We start from the raw sequence: 15,278 nt of genomic DNA, 5'->3' as shown, positions 1-15,278 counted from the left end.
GCCATGGATATCTCAAACTTTTTCTAATAGATGAAATACAATTAATATTATAATCATTCATAATTAAACATAGTTATTAATCACATTCAGTTCATAATATTATGCAGATTTACTACCCTACCCATAGCCTCTATGAAATACAGTACATTATTAGCATTGAGCATTCATAGATTTTATGTTGGTTAAACTTGGTTCTTACTTCCTAATGTTATTAGTTATTGTGTGTGTTTTTTTTTCTCAGGAAGAGGCAAAGCTGTGTACAGGAGTTCTTCTTTCATAAAAAAGGATGTCACTGTTTGCACACCCCAAATGGGCGTTACACATACCAATAGCATACTCAACATGATTGTAAAAAATATGAGACCTCTTGCTATTGTAGACGGTCAAGGATTTCGCAAGATTATCAACATGTTTTACCCAGGATACACACACTTCCGGAACTCCATGTCCCATTTCACTAAAGAGAAAATTTCGCCCTGGGACTTTAGATGAGGTGAGCACCACTAAGCCAATAAAAGTAACAAGAGTAAGTACAGTATATGTTTTTATTCAGTAAAAGTATTACAAGCAGTATTGTCATCAGAGAAAGCCACTTAGTACAAGGTACATATAACTGGATTGAATAAAATTGGTAGTAATAGTACAATTGTGTATGAATAATCACATAACATACAAACATCAGGTGTACCCGACATGTTTTGCGAGTCCCAGCTCGCTCTTCAGGGGTAGATGTGTATGAATTGTACCTAAGGTGAGAGGATACAGTTTGGTATATGGCATGATACTTGGGATTTTAAGGCAGAGGGTAAGAGGGGCCTAATAAGTAGAGGCCCCATACTCATCACTACACATAGCCGAGCCAACGTATGTGAAGCCTCCAGACAGTGGCAGAAAGTGTATCACCAGGGAGCTGAGGAGGCAGAGCCAGAAGAAGCCCCACACAGGGCAGATTGGAGGGAAAGCATTGCATGGATGGAAAGTGTGTATCCCTATTGGTCTCCCTATGTCCATGGTAAGTATTGACTGTAAACATAAAGGTGTATGTCAGATAATCTGGAGTAATAGGTAAAATACAAGAGTGATAACATGTAAATATGATGTCAATAATGACTCCAGGTCCCATTTCACTAAGCTGATGGAGAAGAAATACAAGGAGAATTTTGAAAGATTGAAGGCGTCGCTCAAAGATGTGAAATCAAAAATAGCTCTCACCACAGACGCATGGACCAGTATTGCCACAGAGGCATACTTGGGTGTCACATGCCACTTCATTAATGAAGACTGGAATCCTACATCGTACAATCTGACCACTATGCCACTTGAAAATCGGCACACAGCTGAAAACATTGCTAACTGGGTGGAAAAAGCAACTGAAAAGTCTGAGATATCCATGGCCAATGTAAATGTAGTTGTCCATGATAACGCTGCAAATGTTGTCGCTGCTCGGCGTATTTTGGAAGAAAAGCATGGCATCTCTTCTCTCAGGTGTGCTGGTCATACATTGCAGTTAGTTGTCAACCATGCCCTGAGGGATTCCCAGATCAGCAAGACCCTGAGGGCTGCAAAGTGCCTTGTGGAACATTTAAAAAAAAGTGAGCTGGCCACTGCAAAGCTTAAAGTAAAGCAGCAACAAATGGGTACCCCTGAGCATGCACTAATAAATGATGTATCCGTAAGATGGAACAGTACTTTACACATGATCAGCCGCCTGCTTCTCTTTCCGATCCTGATGTCACCATGAGGGAAGTGCTTCCTGGATTTAAAACATGATCAGTGGAGCTTACTTGAGGAAGTGGAACAAGTCCTGAAGCCTTTTGAGTGTGCTACTGTTTTCTTGAGTGGAGAGTCCTATGTGACTGCTTCCGCTCTACCTCCTCTGGTAAAGGGCCTCCAGAAATCCATACAGAGCACAATTTACGAGACAGCAGCAGTCAAGCCTTTCCAAAGTGTTGCTGCACAAGAGATGACATCAAGATGGGAGCAGGAAACTAAATTCAGAGATGATAGTGGAGAAAATATATGTCTTATTGCAGCAGCCTTGGACCCCAGATTCCGCAAACAAACTGTCCTCTGCTGGCAGGAATTTTAAAAAGTTCACCTCAAGGTCCAAGCTCTTGCTTTTGAAGTGAAAAGATGATATGAGGAAGAGAAAACGCAACATCGATGTGAGGAACAACGGTCAACCAGTGCAGGCATGACATTTTCTGAGAAGAGGCAAGTGTCTCTGTTGGACACTTTGCTCAGTTCTTCAGATGACCACCACAATAATGGTGAGGATGACACTGGTCACATCCAAGATCAAGAATCCCACAGTGAAGTTGTGAGGAATAAGATACACATGTATTTTAGTGAGCAGGCTATTCTAAAGGAAGAAAATCCACTGAAATGGTGGAAGGAAAATGAAGAGAGGTTTCCCAACTTGGCCATGCTGGCAAAGAGTTACTTGTCTGTGCCTGCAACATCAACACCATCCGAAAGGCTTTTCTCAGGTGCTGGCAACATTGTGACTAAAAAAAGAGCAAGCCTAACATCAGAGCATGTCGATATGCTAACCTTCCTCCATTGCAATGCTATATAATATAGCATTGCAATGAAGTAACACAGGCCCCAACCTTTTGCACTGTTCATGTTGGGCTGTATTTATGTTGAGATGGGTGCCTTCAGGTAATCTTTGTACTTTATTGGCCATTATTTTTGCACAGTGTTGAGCAGTGCTTTTGTTGGGCTTGGCTTCTTAAAAACGATGTTACCTTACAGGTATGTTTTACATTACAATTAACACACTACAAAAATACTGCTCAAGACTCTACAATAACACCATGTAATCATTACATAGTGTTATTGTATGTTGACCAGCATTTTTGTGGTGTTACTTTATAAACAACACTTTAGGGCAGTGATTCTCAACCAGGGTTCCTCCAGAGGTTGCTAGGGGTTCCTTCAACATTGGGCAATTTCTGCCTCTCAGATAAGTTCCCACTGACACCATTGATCTTTTTAGCCATATGTAAGGAGGTAATTCTTCCCAATGACCACAAGTGTAAGGACCATTCTTCCCACTGACCATCACACTAATGTATCATGAATTGTAGATTTCTCATTTTTAGCAGGGGTTCCCTGAGACCGGAGAACTATTTCAAGGGTTCTTCTGTGTTGAAAAGGTTGAGAAAGGCTGCTTTAGGGCATCAGGCATAATGCCATATAAATTCTGCCTAACACTTTGCAAAAGATGCATTCTGAAGGTATTATGTGGTTGAAAGTAGTAAGGTTACCACATAATGCCTTCTGAATGCATCTTTTGCAAAGTGTTAGGCAGAATTTATATGGCATTTTCATGCCTCATGTCCTAAAGTGTTACAAAAATAAAGTGCCAAAAAATAAAATGTATGTGTCTTTCATGTGTTTTTGCACACACAATGTTGAGCAGCAGTGCTTTTGTTGCATTTATATGGCATTTTTTTAATGCTTCTGGCTCCGAATTAATGGCAATGCCATTATGGCATTATTCGTGCCTGATGCTAAAGTGTTTACATTTTATTTTTGGCACTTTTGTATACTGTAAAAACTTCAACCACATTGAAGTATTTTTTGGAAAAAATGTAATAAAAGTTGAAATATTATATAATTATATAAGTTGTACTTATTTTTTGTAAAGTTATCCAAAAGATTAATTGGCTAATCACAAAAAGAACACACTAGATTACGTTAAAAAAATTAAAAAATAAATAAAAATATTTGTTAGAGTCAATGACTAATCGAAAAAATAAAATCGATAGATTTGTCGTCAGACAAAATAATCGTTAGTTGCAGCTCTACCCTGTACAAATCATTAGTAAGACCTCATCTGGAATATGAAGTTAAGTTTTGGGCACCAGTTCTCAAAAAGGATAATCGGGGGAACTGTAGAAAGTTTAGATAAGGGTAACCAAACTGATAAGAGGCATGGAGGAGCTCAGCTATGAGGAAAGATTAGAAGAACTCAATTTATCCCCTCTTGAGAAGAGATTAAAGGGGAGATATGATCAACATCTACAAATATATAAGGGGTCCCATCTACAAATATATAAGGGGTCCAGATAGTGGACTTGGTGTTGAGTTATTCACTTTACGGTCAACAAAGAGGACAAGGGGGCACTCTTTATGCTTACAGGAAGAGATTTTATCTCCAAATGTGGAAAGGTTTCTTCACAGCAAGAGCTGTAAAAATATGGAATAGACTCCCTCCAGAAGTGGTTCTGGCCAGCTCAGTAGATTGCTTTAAGACAGGCCTGGATTCTTTCCTAAATGTACATAATATAACTGGGTACTAACATTTATAGATAAAGTTGATCCGGGGAAAATCCGATTGCCTCTTGGGGGTCAGGAACACATTTTTCCCCTGCTGTAGCAAATTGGATCATGCTCTGCTGGGGGGTTTTCACCTTCCTCTGGATCCACTGTGGGTATAGGATTGGTTATATGGGATTGTTTGATATAATTTTTTATATATTTATTAATTTTTATGGTTGAACTAGATGGACTTTCAACCTAACTATGTAACTATGAGCACACACCCCCTACACACAGCATAAGAACTGTGTTCTGAATAGACAAGCTTCGTTTTGAGCTCCCCATACACACACAAATTTATGTCATGTGTCAGGAAAACTTCTCAGAAGTGACTCATGCTGATAAGAGGAACAAAGCACCAGAGAGAAACATTCTTTGGAGAGAGATAAGTAAAGACTACAGATATATGTGCTCTGCTTGAATTCCTTTACTGAGGTTTACAATCACTTTAAGCCAGCCCATAGAAAGATCAATATTCAACTGATTCAGCAGGAACTGGCTGGATTTTGATCCCTCTGTGGGCAGGCTGGTTGTACTGAAGTCAGTCTATTGATCCACTTCAGTACAACCAGCCTTGTTTTTTTTTTTCCATACGATCACTACCACTGGCTATAGCCGGCAGCAGTGATCATTGTATTCTGCATGTGTGAAGACTTCCTGCTGTCAGAATACAACAGCACAGCGAGGGATTTCCTCTTTAACACTGACTGTACTGATGGGGGAATACAATACATTTCTTTCCTTAAACCTGTGGTTGAAGAAAAGAAAACTGCATAATGTATGGCCAGCCTTACCTTTCCAAGTCATGGTATTCCTATTGAATACTGGGAGGAGGGGCAGAGTTCTTCCCCTTCAGCAGAAGTTGTTGTTTGAACAAAATGCCTTAGCTTTTGGTCATGTGATCAGCACTAAAGTGAGACTGGAGCAGCATTGTTTTCCAAAGTCCAAAGTTTTAGACTACAAAAAGGAGGAGCCAGGATTTAATGATCCTTGGGTGCAAATGGAGCTAAAAACTCTCAGGCAGGACACCGCAAGTTTTTTTTTTTTATTTTTTTTTTTTATTTTTTTTTTTTTTGGATGGCTGTTTGCAGAACCTGTTAAAGGTGATTAAATAAAAAATAATAAAAGGTAGAGACATTACATTAATATAGTGAGAAAGGACAGATGCCAAACCAGTAATAGAAAGATGTAATGAGGTAAACTATGTGTCCCACATTTGAAGATTAAATTTTTAAAGCTCCAGCACCTGCCACCTGTCTATGGGCCTAGATTTAGTTACTCGCCTCATAGCTGCCTATGGGAACATGCAGTAGGTTCCCACATACTAGAACATGCAAGATGAAGATCCCAGGATCAAAATGTATGCAATATGTGCCCAATTACACAATTCTAACCTAAATTGGTCAACATTCAAATCCACTAAACTATAGAGTAGATACACTCCTCAAACTTACCCTCAGATAGTCAAAGACATTGCAGATAAAGCTGACATAGCACACCCACTCTTGCACAGACCTGGCTCTCATCTCCTCTCGATTCCGATATTCACTCTGCAGTCTATTTAAGAGTGCACTGCGGAAGACACTTCGGCCTGTTTGTTTGCTCTCTGCCTGAGGGAAGGAAAGGCACAGCAATATTTACACCACCTACATTAATAAATGCACCAAAACTCCTACTACCATTAGCTATACCAATGGACTACCATTATCTATACACGGTCACCAATGGACACCTAAGCCACATTTTTACTTCTCAGAGTGCTGACTCCACTGACCTTTCCTGCTTTCCCCATTGTAGGACGCTCAGATGAGCTCCAACGAAGAGAGTCAACTTTGTGGATTCCTGTAGTCAGCATCTTTACAAATGGCCTAACACCTGCAGGATCTGGTTGGATTTAATGTAAATCAGTTTTCAGCACTGGAAAATGCCTGTCTTTTGAGGACTAGGTTTATCAATTTAATTCCTTGCTAACTGGAGAACCATTATCCTCAGAGCTATTGTCTGACCTTTCAAAATAGGCGTTTCCTTTTCACCAGGGGATCCCAGCCTATGCAGGTGTCTTGGTTCAGAGTCTGTTGGACACCATCTAGGTGCTGCCGTGCCTTCACCACAGAGTGGTGCGAGTCCTATATTAGCGGGAGGTAGACTGGTTCCTGCGCTGGACCAGAAAATCAGCCTCAGCCTCCCTTAAAAACACATTTACTTAGGAATCAGTTCTGCTAATCTGCTAGCTTCTGGACATAAAGGAGATGTTTATGCACCTAAGTGCATGCCTTATATATCCTAGATGGCAGGTGGAGATCATCACTGGAGGGCCCTGGCTCTCCTTCAACTGTTAGCAGGCAGTACACATTAGTTTCCTGCTGCAGGTACCCTCTGACCTCTATCTTAATGACTGTGTTATCCATCAGTAAGGATGAGCTCCAGCGAGTTCGCACAGCCCACGTGCAGTGCCCGTCAGGAAGTCGGCACTGCGCTGTGAGCATGTGACATTGTCCCGATGCGCAGCTGCAGAGATCAGGAAATGTCTCACTGCCTGTGATTATCGCAGCACAGTGCCGACTTCCTGGCGGGTTCTGCACATGGGCTGTGTGAACACACCGGAGCTCATCCTTATCCATCAGCCTAGGGATAACCTTTTTGCCCTTATACAAATGCACTAAATATACCAAGAATAATATATAATTTTTTTTAACCCAAACATGAGGTTAAGGTTTTGTGATGCATGAAAAGTTTAAAATGACAATTTAGATATAGACAAAGTTCCAGTCAGTCTCCATTTCCTGCACCATTTGGAAGATATTGCAGTGAGTCACCAATGAATGAGCTGAAGGATATGGCATCCCTGTGCTGTTCCTTCAGAGCTCAGTGTCGCTGGCCTGACTCTTGCGCGCATGCTTGGGAGTGACACCATCGCAGCTCAGACTTTTAAGCAGCCACAGCCCGGGGACCCTGAAGGAAAACTGGGTGCAGATAGAAGCCTTTGAAGTGGGAACAGTGCTCCGCAAGAGGGCTTTGTTTCAAGGCAAGTCTTTCATAATGTGCTAGTATGCTGCATACTAGCATATTATGATATTGCCTTGCAGGGGGAAACTTTTTTTTTTTTTTTTTTTTCAAAAATTTTTTTTTTTTTACTACCGCTTTAAAACAAGACATTACTAACTAAAAGCTACTATTTTAGATGCGTAAGTAAGATGCAAACATGAAACTAATGGTGCTCTAATATGCAGATTATGATTCTAGTGAAAAGTAGTTTTTTAGCTAGTGACAACTGCAACGAAATCTAAATCATATAAAGAGAATTATATAAAGAAATATAGGAATTCCTTAACCAACATCTGCTTCTAAAATCTGCCTGACCCTAATCCTGATCCAATGATTTCAATGATTTCAGTACTTTCTGCTTCTCACCCAAACTGGTATGTTGATGAGGTCTCACTTCACTGGCTGCATACCTGTTCTGGATTAAAAGCAGCCAGGCAACTTGGCTTTCTAGAAGCAGCCATTTCAAGTGTTACTAAACCCAGTACTCTGCATTCACTGCATTCTCTGGTCTCCCACAGTACACAGAACATGGAAATGCAATTATTTTAGTAAAGATAAACTGCTAAATACCTTTTCTCATCAGCAGTATATAGCAGTCTTGTGACGTCTATCAGTGTCCGGCCAAGCACTGGTTAAAGCTCGTAGGAGGATTTTCATTCTCCTCTGTCTGAGGTTGCATGACTCCTGACCCTCTGTGCCCCCAAGGCTCTGTTCTATCAGGAGATAGACTGGGGACAGTGGAAGAAGGAGGGGGATCAGAAAAGACAGGATCAAACAGCCTTTTTACACAATGTGCAGGATTAACCACTTAGGTTCCACAGTGAGTATAACAAGCATGCGTTACTGCATACAGTATACAGACTAATTTTACTGTTGTGGGTTTAGTAACACTTTAAGCATACTTATTACCCCGGCTCTTTTCCTCTTTGGCCTGGGTGATCTTAAAAGAAGCAAAGAAGAGCACTGACTCTGCGTGATTACTGGGGACTGTCATTCAACACAAAAAGATGCAGAGATGAAGAGACGAAGAGAAACTGAAAAGGTCAGCTCCAGATAAAAGAAAAATAAATTGCCTTTAAATAGGAGTCCAGAAAGACTTTGAAAGAATAGCAATGGGCTTTAAATTGAACCTCTAGCTCCATATTTGTGACATTCCACTGCCTTCACAGACTTTTTGTTTCCTATCCAAAACTAACTCTATTTTGCAACATCTTTCTTCTAGCCGGCTGAGTGATGTCATGTATTTGTGATTATTAATTTTTATCCAGAATGCGTTGTGTGGATCATTTGCTGGGACACTGTTACTTTTTATCTTGAGATAAATAGAGGCAAAATTATTTGTATAATATTTCGCCCTAAACATTTTAATTTTTACATTACTATGTCCCCCTAATGGGGAAAAGGCTTGCATACACAAAGCAAATGGTAAATCAACATTTATACCCATTTCCTATTTGCTTCTTTTCATTTACATATTAATTGCTAATAAATTAGCCCCCCCTTTGACAATAAATTCATGACCAGGGATTTTTTGCTATTCAGCACTGCGCAATTTTAACTGACAATTGTGCAGTCATGCAACATTGTACGCAATTTAAATTTAAATCACTTTTCTCACACAAATAGAGCTTTATTTTGGAAGTATTTGATCACTTGGGTTATTTTTTTATATTTAAATGAAAAAAGATCAAAAATCTTGAAAAAATAAATAAAAATTATATATTTTCTACTTCTTATGAACATATTCAATAATAAAAAAAAAAAAATACAAATTTCTTCAGAAATTTATACCAAAATCTATTCCGCGACATGTCTTCTTCGGTAAAAGAAAAAAATCCCAATAAGTGTATTTTTATTGGTTTGTGCAAAGATTCTGGCGTCTGCAAACTATGGTATATATATACTGGCATTCACGCAACTGTGACACTATACTGGCAACAGTGGTGATCGGCGACTTTTGTGATAGGGTGGCGGCCAATCCAGCATTAGCTGATGCTGGCTATACTAACTCACTGACATCGGAAGTGACACTAATAGAGTATATATATATATATATATATATATATATATATATATATATATATATATATATATATATATATATATATAGAGAGAGAGAGAGAGAGAGAGAGAGAGAGAGAGAGAGAGAGAGAATATACTGTACACTGTCATTGTACTAATGACACTGGCTGGGAATGGATTAACATCTAGGAGCAATCAAAGGGTTAACTGTGTGCCCAACAATGTGTGGTTCTTTTACTTTACGGTCTGTTCTTTTTCTTTCCGCTTTGCAAGGAGAAGAAACAGCCAGATCGCTGTTCACAGTACAGAGTTCTGTGTTTTTGTGTGTGATTGGCCACAGCGGATCGGCTGACTTCGGCCAAAATCTCTTCTCGATTCATTTGCCAAACTGGGGCGTGCACATCCATGGTTTCCAAACCGGGAAGAAAGGCTGTAATGTACAGGTATGTCGCCCAACTTAGAGCGGCTGCCTGCTCACAGTACAACTACTGTGGGTAGATGGCAAGCGGTTAAACAAATGCAAACCATACAGTAATAACCAGGATTTCCTATATATATATATATATATATATATATATTAATCACTGACACACACACTAATAATAGACTCCAAATCTGATTACCTGAATAATAGTGTAACACATTTTTCCAGCTTCTTTGCTAAACGTAGCATCTCGCAGTGACTGCTCCACAATTACATTGGCCACCTTCTCCAGATCTACACTTGCTGGATCTGTTAAAAAGTGATAATAATTAATCACAATAGGTACAAGTATAGCAATGCATGGTAGGAGGACATTAGTAATAACATTACTAAATAGCAGGGAATCCATGCCTCCCTACCTTTCAGGGCCGTCTTGAGGAGATTCTGTGTGTCCGCATCAAAGGCCTGGATTTTGTACTCTTCCCCCATATTCCTGATGCCAGTCACCACAGTAATAAAATACAGTCCCTAAAAAACAGAAATACAAAATCATATTACCGGTCTTGCTACACTGGTATTGTATATCAGCCATAATTTAAAGGATATGTTCAACTTTCATAACATTTTACTAAATTAGCACTAAACCTCCTTTAATCGCTTGTCGACCAGCTGCCGCAAGTTGTACTGCGGCAGGTTGGTTTGGCTAAGCGAACCGCCGTAGGTGTGTACGTCGGACCCGTACACAGAAATCTGAGCGAGAGCGTCGATTGGCCAGCAGGGGAGCCAATCAGCGGGGTTGGTAGGACTCAATTCCTGCCAGCTTCCCACAATTGTTCCCTGCAGAAACTAAACAGGGATCTGCCAAAGTAAACAAGGCAGATCTCTGTTCTGTCAGGTGATGACAGAGGTGCTCTGTGTGTTGTCCCAGGCAGCCCATCCCCCATACAGTTAGTAAACACACCCAGGGAAACACATTTAACCCCTTGATCTCCCCTGATGTTAACCCCATCCCTGCCATTGTATCATTAGTAATGTCACTGGTTCCCAAAAAATGTCAAAAATGTGAGTTAGGTGTCCGATCTGTCTGCAGCAATGTCGCAGTCCCATTAAAAAATAAATAAATCGCAGATCACTGCCCTTACTAGTAAAAGAAAAAAAAAATCCATAACTCTATCCCCTATTTTGTAGACACTATAACTTTTGCGCCAATCAGCATACGCTTATTGGGGTTTTTTTTACCAAAAATATGTAGCAGAATACAAATCGGCCTAAATTGATGAAGAAATTTGTTTATTTATGTTTTATAGCAGAAAGTAAGAAATCGCAAAAAATAGACTGGTCAGGAAGTGAGTAAATCCTTCCGGGGTTGAAGTTGTTAATAGGACATAGAAGCAAAAAGGAGTTTAAAAGCTCCTGCTACCCCGTAGTCCCTCAGTTTCATGTTGTTTCTTCTGGAGTTAGTCATCAGTAGTGTCTTTTATGTGACAAGGCTACCTACTCTATTGCCTAAAAGGTTTTTATTGTCCCCCAAACAAGACCCTGCCCTGTGCTGAACTGCTATCTTCTAGTTGTTTAGGTCTTTGTTGGGCGATTTTTGCTCACTATCGCTCCAGATGACAACAATGTCACTAGTACAGGAAGTAAGGTTACATCGCCTCAGAGAGCTATTTTAGCCCAAGATCTTCTTGCTCTTCTCCATTTAAAGCTGCAATTTAATATATCACATTAGCTTCAAAAGCACACTTAAAGCAGAGTTCCACCCAAAAGTGAACTTCCGCTCATTGTGGGGGGGGGGGGGGGGGGGTGCAGGATACCTGTCTTTCACAAGTATCCTGCTCCCACTTCTGGGAGCCACAGCCGCAGGCGTTAACGTCACCGCCCGGGCTACCTCCTCCTCCCTCCTTCCAACTGCCGGGCCAGTAGGAGAGAGGAGCGGAGCCTCACGCATGCGCATTAGGGTTCCTGGTGTGAAGCAGTAAGGCTTCACTGCCGGGTTCCCCAACTCGCAATGGAGGCGGCATGCACCCAACAGCTGATGGAAACACTCCAGGACAGGTAAGTGTCCAATTATTTAAAAAGTCAGCAGCTGCAGTATGAGCAGCTGCTGGCTTAAAATTTTTCCAGCGGTGAGCAGACCTCCACTTTAAAGTGGCATTCCAGTAAAAATAATAATCAGTCTTTCATCTCTTTGAAAAACATAGTAAACTTTGATATTAGGCATTAATTGGATTGCTAAATGTCAGATAAGACACAACCATCGATTGGGGGCGTGGCTTAGCAATGGCCGCGTGAGGATATCTTTTCTGTGTGCTCCTGGCTTTCACCGGCTTACCTCAAAAAATAAACGACTACTGAGCACAGCTACAACGACATGCTAAGCAACAAAAGACACAGAACCAGGTCAACTTCCCACAGAAACCACACGCTCACCCTGAGAAGCTGAATACAGAGATTCTTTCGGGACACGCAGCGGGCCTCTCTGGGTGCCATTACGGATCTCCCACGTGTCCAGTACATAGAAAGCAGCAACGCTTCTCTCTCACCTACAGCCTTCCCACCACCCGCTGAGCAAAATTCATCTCAAAGCATTCCAGCCGCCTTCAGATCAGAGATGGAAGGCCCTTCTCAGCAGACGAGCAGCCTACCAGGAGGACCTCCGATCCATGCTACAAGCCTTACCTACAAAAAGGCGGACACTAAAGCGCTGGTGAATCGCATTGAGGAGGCCCACGGACGTGACATACTAAGAAGTAAAGGCAGAGGTACAATCACTCGCCGTGCGGGTGGAGGCTGGGTAGACTTGTATTACTTCCCTGGAACACCAAGTGTCAGCTCTGGAGAGTACCCCGGAAACCCAGACGGCCACGGCTGTGGACTTATAGTTCCATTTGGAAGATTTGGAAGACCGCAGCCGATGCAATATCTACCACTGTGGGGACTCCCGGAAGCCACTGACATGGAGGACTTAGCAGAGACAGCAATGGCCATCTTCCGTGAAGTGCTGGGGGCTACATCCCCCTCTCTGGAGCTAGATCGGGTCCACAGAACCTTGAGCCCCAAGCCTTCAGACCCACTCCCGAGATGTATTGTGCTGACTCCACAGATATACCCACAAAGAGCTCATACTCTATAGAGCTTGGGAGCATGGGGAGGTCAACTTAGACAGAGATACAATCAAAATCCTGCCAGACTTATCCAGGGCCACTTTGCAGCGGAGAGCCCTCCTGAGACCAATCCTGGATTTAGCCAGGTGAAGAGGATGCATCCACCGCTAGGGATACCCTCTAGCAGTGACCTTCCGCAAAGTCATGGCCTCTTTTACCCTACGTACCCCAACAGATCTACCAGCTCTATTCACCTTCCTAGAGTCAGATCCAGTGCGGGTATCGGACTGGCTGACTATCCATCCGTGCCAGATGGGTCGGCCAGGATCTACATTCTACCAGAACAACTCACAGAGGTCCAACGGGAGATCGAGGGTGCCTTCTACAGAGAGCCTTAAGCAGACAGATTACTATCCTAACCCACACTGTTAACACCGAATCCTAGCTGCTTTTACCAGGAATCTATGAAAATAGAGAGTCTATAAATGCAAGAGGCCTAAACATCCCTGAAAAGAGGCGCATGCTCTTGAATGATTTAGAGAGCACACGTGCAGACATACACTTTATTCAGGAAACCCACTTCAAACATGACAAACTACCTATTTTTAAAAACAAATTCTTCCCCTTGACATATCACTCCACCAACCCGACAACCAAGTCCAAAGGGGTCTCCATATTGCTTTCTAGCAAACTACCTTGGAAATGCCAGGCAGAAGTTAAAGTCCCAGAGGGCCACTTCGTATTCTTAAAAGGTCTCGTAGGTTACACACAACTCACTTTAGCAGCGATATTCGTCCCAAATGACCATCAGGACAAATTTATCTCACACACCCTAAATAAACTGACGGAGCTCACAGAAGGCCAGCTAATAATAGTTTGATAAAAATGTGTATCCTATCTATACTAAGCCCTCCCTATACAAACATGTACCTCTTTCCTCAAACAAGTACAGGCCCTCTTCACCCGATGGGCCCAAAAGAAACCCAGATTTAAATCGCACTCAAATGACACTCTAAAAACAAAATGGAGGCCTAGCGGTACCAGACATTCGACGATACTATCAAGCCACACGTCTAGGCAGGGTATTAGACTGGAGACGGAACATATCATTCAAATTATGGAAGCAGATAGAACAATCCCAGACTATAATCCCTCTGAAAAGCGTGCTGTGGTGCTACATAGAGCTGCACAATTAATCGTTAAAAAAAATAAAAATAATAATAATAAAAATCGGGATCTCGATTCACCCACTCTGACAATCTCTCCTGCAGAGGTTGCTGATTCTTTCATATAAACAAGTGGAGAAACTATCTGCTCACTCAGCTGTCGAAAGAAAACATCTTGGCAGTCTGCCAAGATTTTTTTAACTTGCAACATTGTAACAAAGCTTCCTTCTTAGATCAAAGGGATAGAACTTCTGTGTATATAATCAGGCAGACTGCCAAATTTTCAACCTGTAAATGCAGGAAGTTTAACCACTTAGGCTTCATGCACATGAGACGCCGATGCAAACTCTGCTGGACACATGTTTTTAAAAGCTGAAACCGGCGTTTAGGCCGGGTTCACACCGCTGCGATGCGGGAACGCCGCAAATCCGCGGCGTTTTCCCGCATCGCATTACTCCCGCCGGCAGTTCACACTGCCCTATGCGGACGGCTGGGAGTGTCAATGATATGTTAATGACACCCCCAGATCCGTCCGCATATCGCAGTGCGATCTGCCGACTTGCACAGGAATCGGATCGCATGGTGTGAACCCCCATGCGATCCGATTCTGTTGCGGACCAAAAAAAGGGTCCCGTGCGAGTTTGCTGCGGGAGCGATGCGAATTCAGCCATACTATCTGTATGGCTGAACTCGCATCGCTACGGAGATCGGATGTGATTTGCGGTGCGAATCACATCCGGATCTCCCCCCGCAGCAGTGTGAACCCAGCCTTAGAAACGCCCGTTTTTCCGCGATTTAGCTGCGTTTTACCGCGTTTGCGTCTAGAAGCGTTTAGTTAAGCTAACATCACAGACCCTCCCCAAGCTCAATAAACAATATTATTAACTATTTCAGCCATTTTGTGAGACCAGAGTGAGTAGCAGCAGCTGTGAGAGCAGCAGTGTACTTGTATTTAGCATATTTAGCCACGGCACCTGCCACAAGTTGTGGATTGTCCACTTGCCACATCACCTGCCACAAGTTGTGGATTGTCCACTTGCCATGTCACCTGCCACGTCACCTGCCACAAGTTGTGGATTGTCAACTTGCCACGTCACCTGCCACAAGTTGTGGATTGTCAACTTGCCACGTCACCTGCCACAAGTTGTGGATTGTCAACTTGCCACGTCACCTGCCACAAGTTGTGGA

General features: G+C 42.1%; 1 protein-coding gene across 1 annotated transcript in view; it reads right to left on the bottom strand.

Moving 5' to 3' along the window:
* Positions 1–15,278, bottom strand: part of GGA3 (golgi associated, gamma adaptin ear containing, ARF binding protein 3) — a 198,585-nt gene that overhangs the window by 164,915 nt on the left and 18,392 nt on the right. Inside the window, exons 2-4 of the transcript XR_013263565.1 lie at positions 10,240–10,348; positions 10,020–10,129; positions 5,784–5,939 (exon numbers count right to left, since the gene is read on the bottom strand). The gene's annotated coding sequence lies outside the window, so the exon portion shown is untranslated. The remainder of the gene's footprint in view (positions 1–5,783; positions 5,940–10,019; positions 10,130–10,239; positions 10,349–15,278) is intronic.

The sequence above is a fragment of the Lithobates pipiens genome, unplaced genomic scaffold (genome assembly GCF_037356315.1).
Source record: "Lithobates pipiens isolate NorthernLeopardFrog02 unplaced genomic scaffold, aLitPip1_a1.2 Scaffold_28, whole genome shotgun sequence".
Lineage (NCBI taxonomy): Eukaryota > Metazoa > Chordata > Amphibia > Anura > Ranidae > Lithobates > Lithobates pipiens.
The sequence above is the reverse complement of the archived record's forward strand: the minus strand, read 5'-3'. Positions and strand labels throughout refer to the sequence as shown.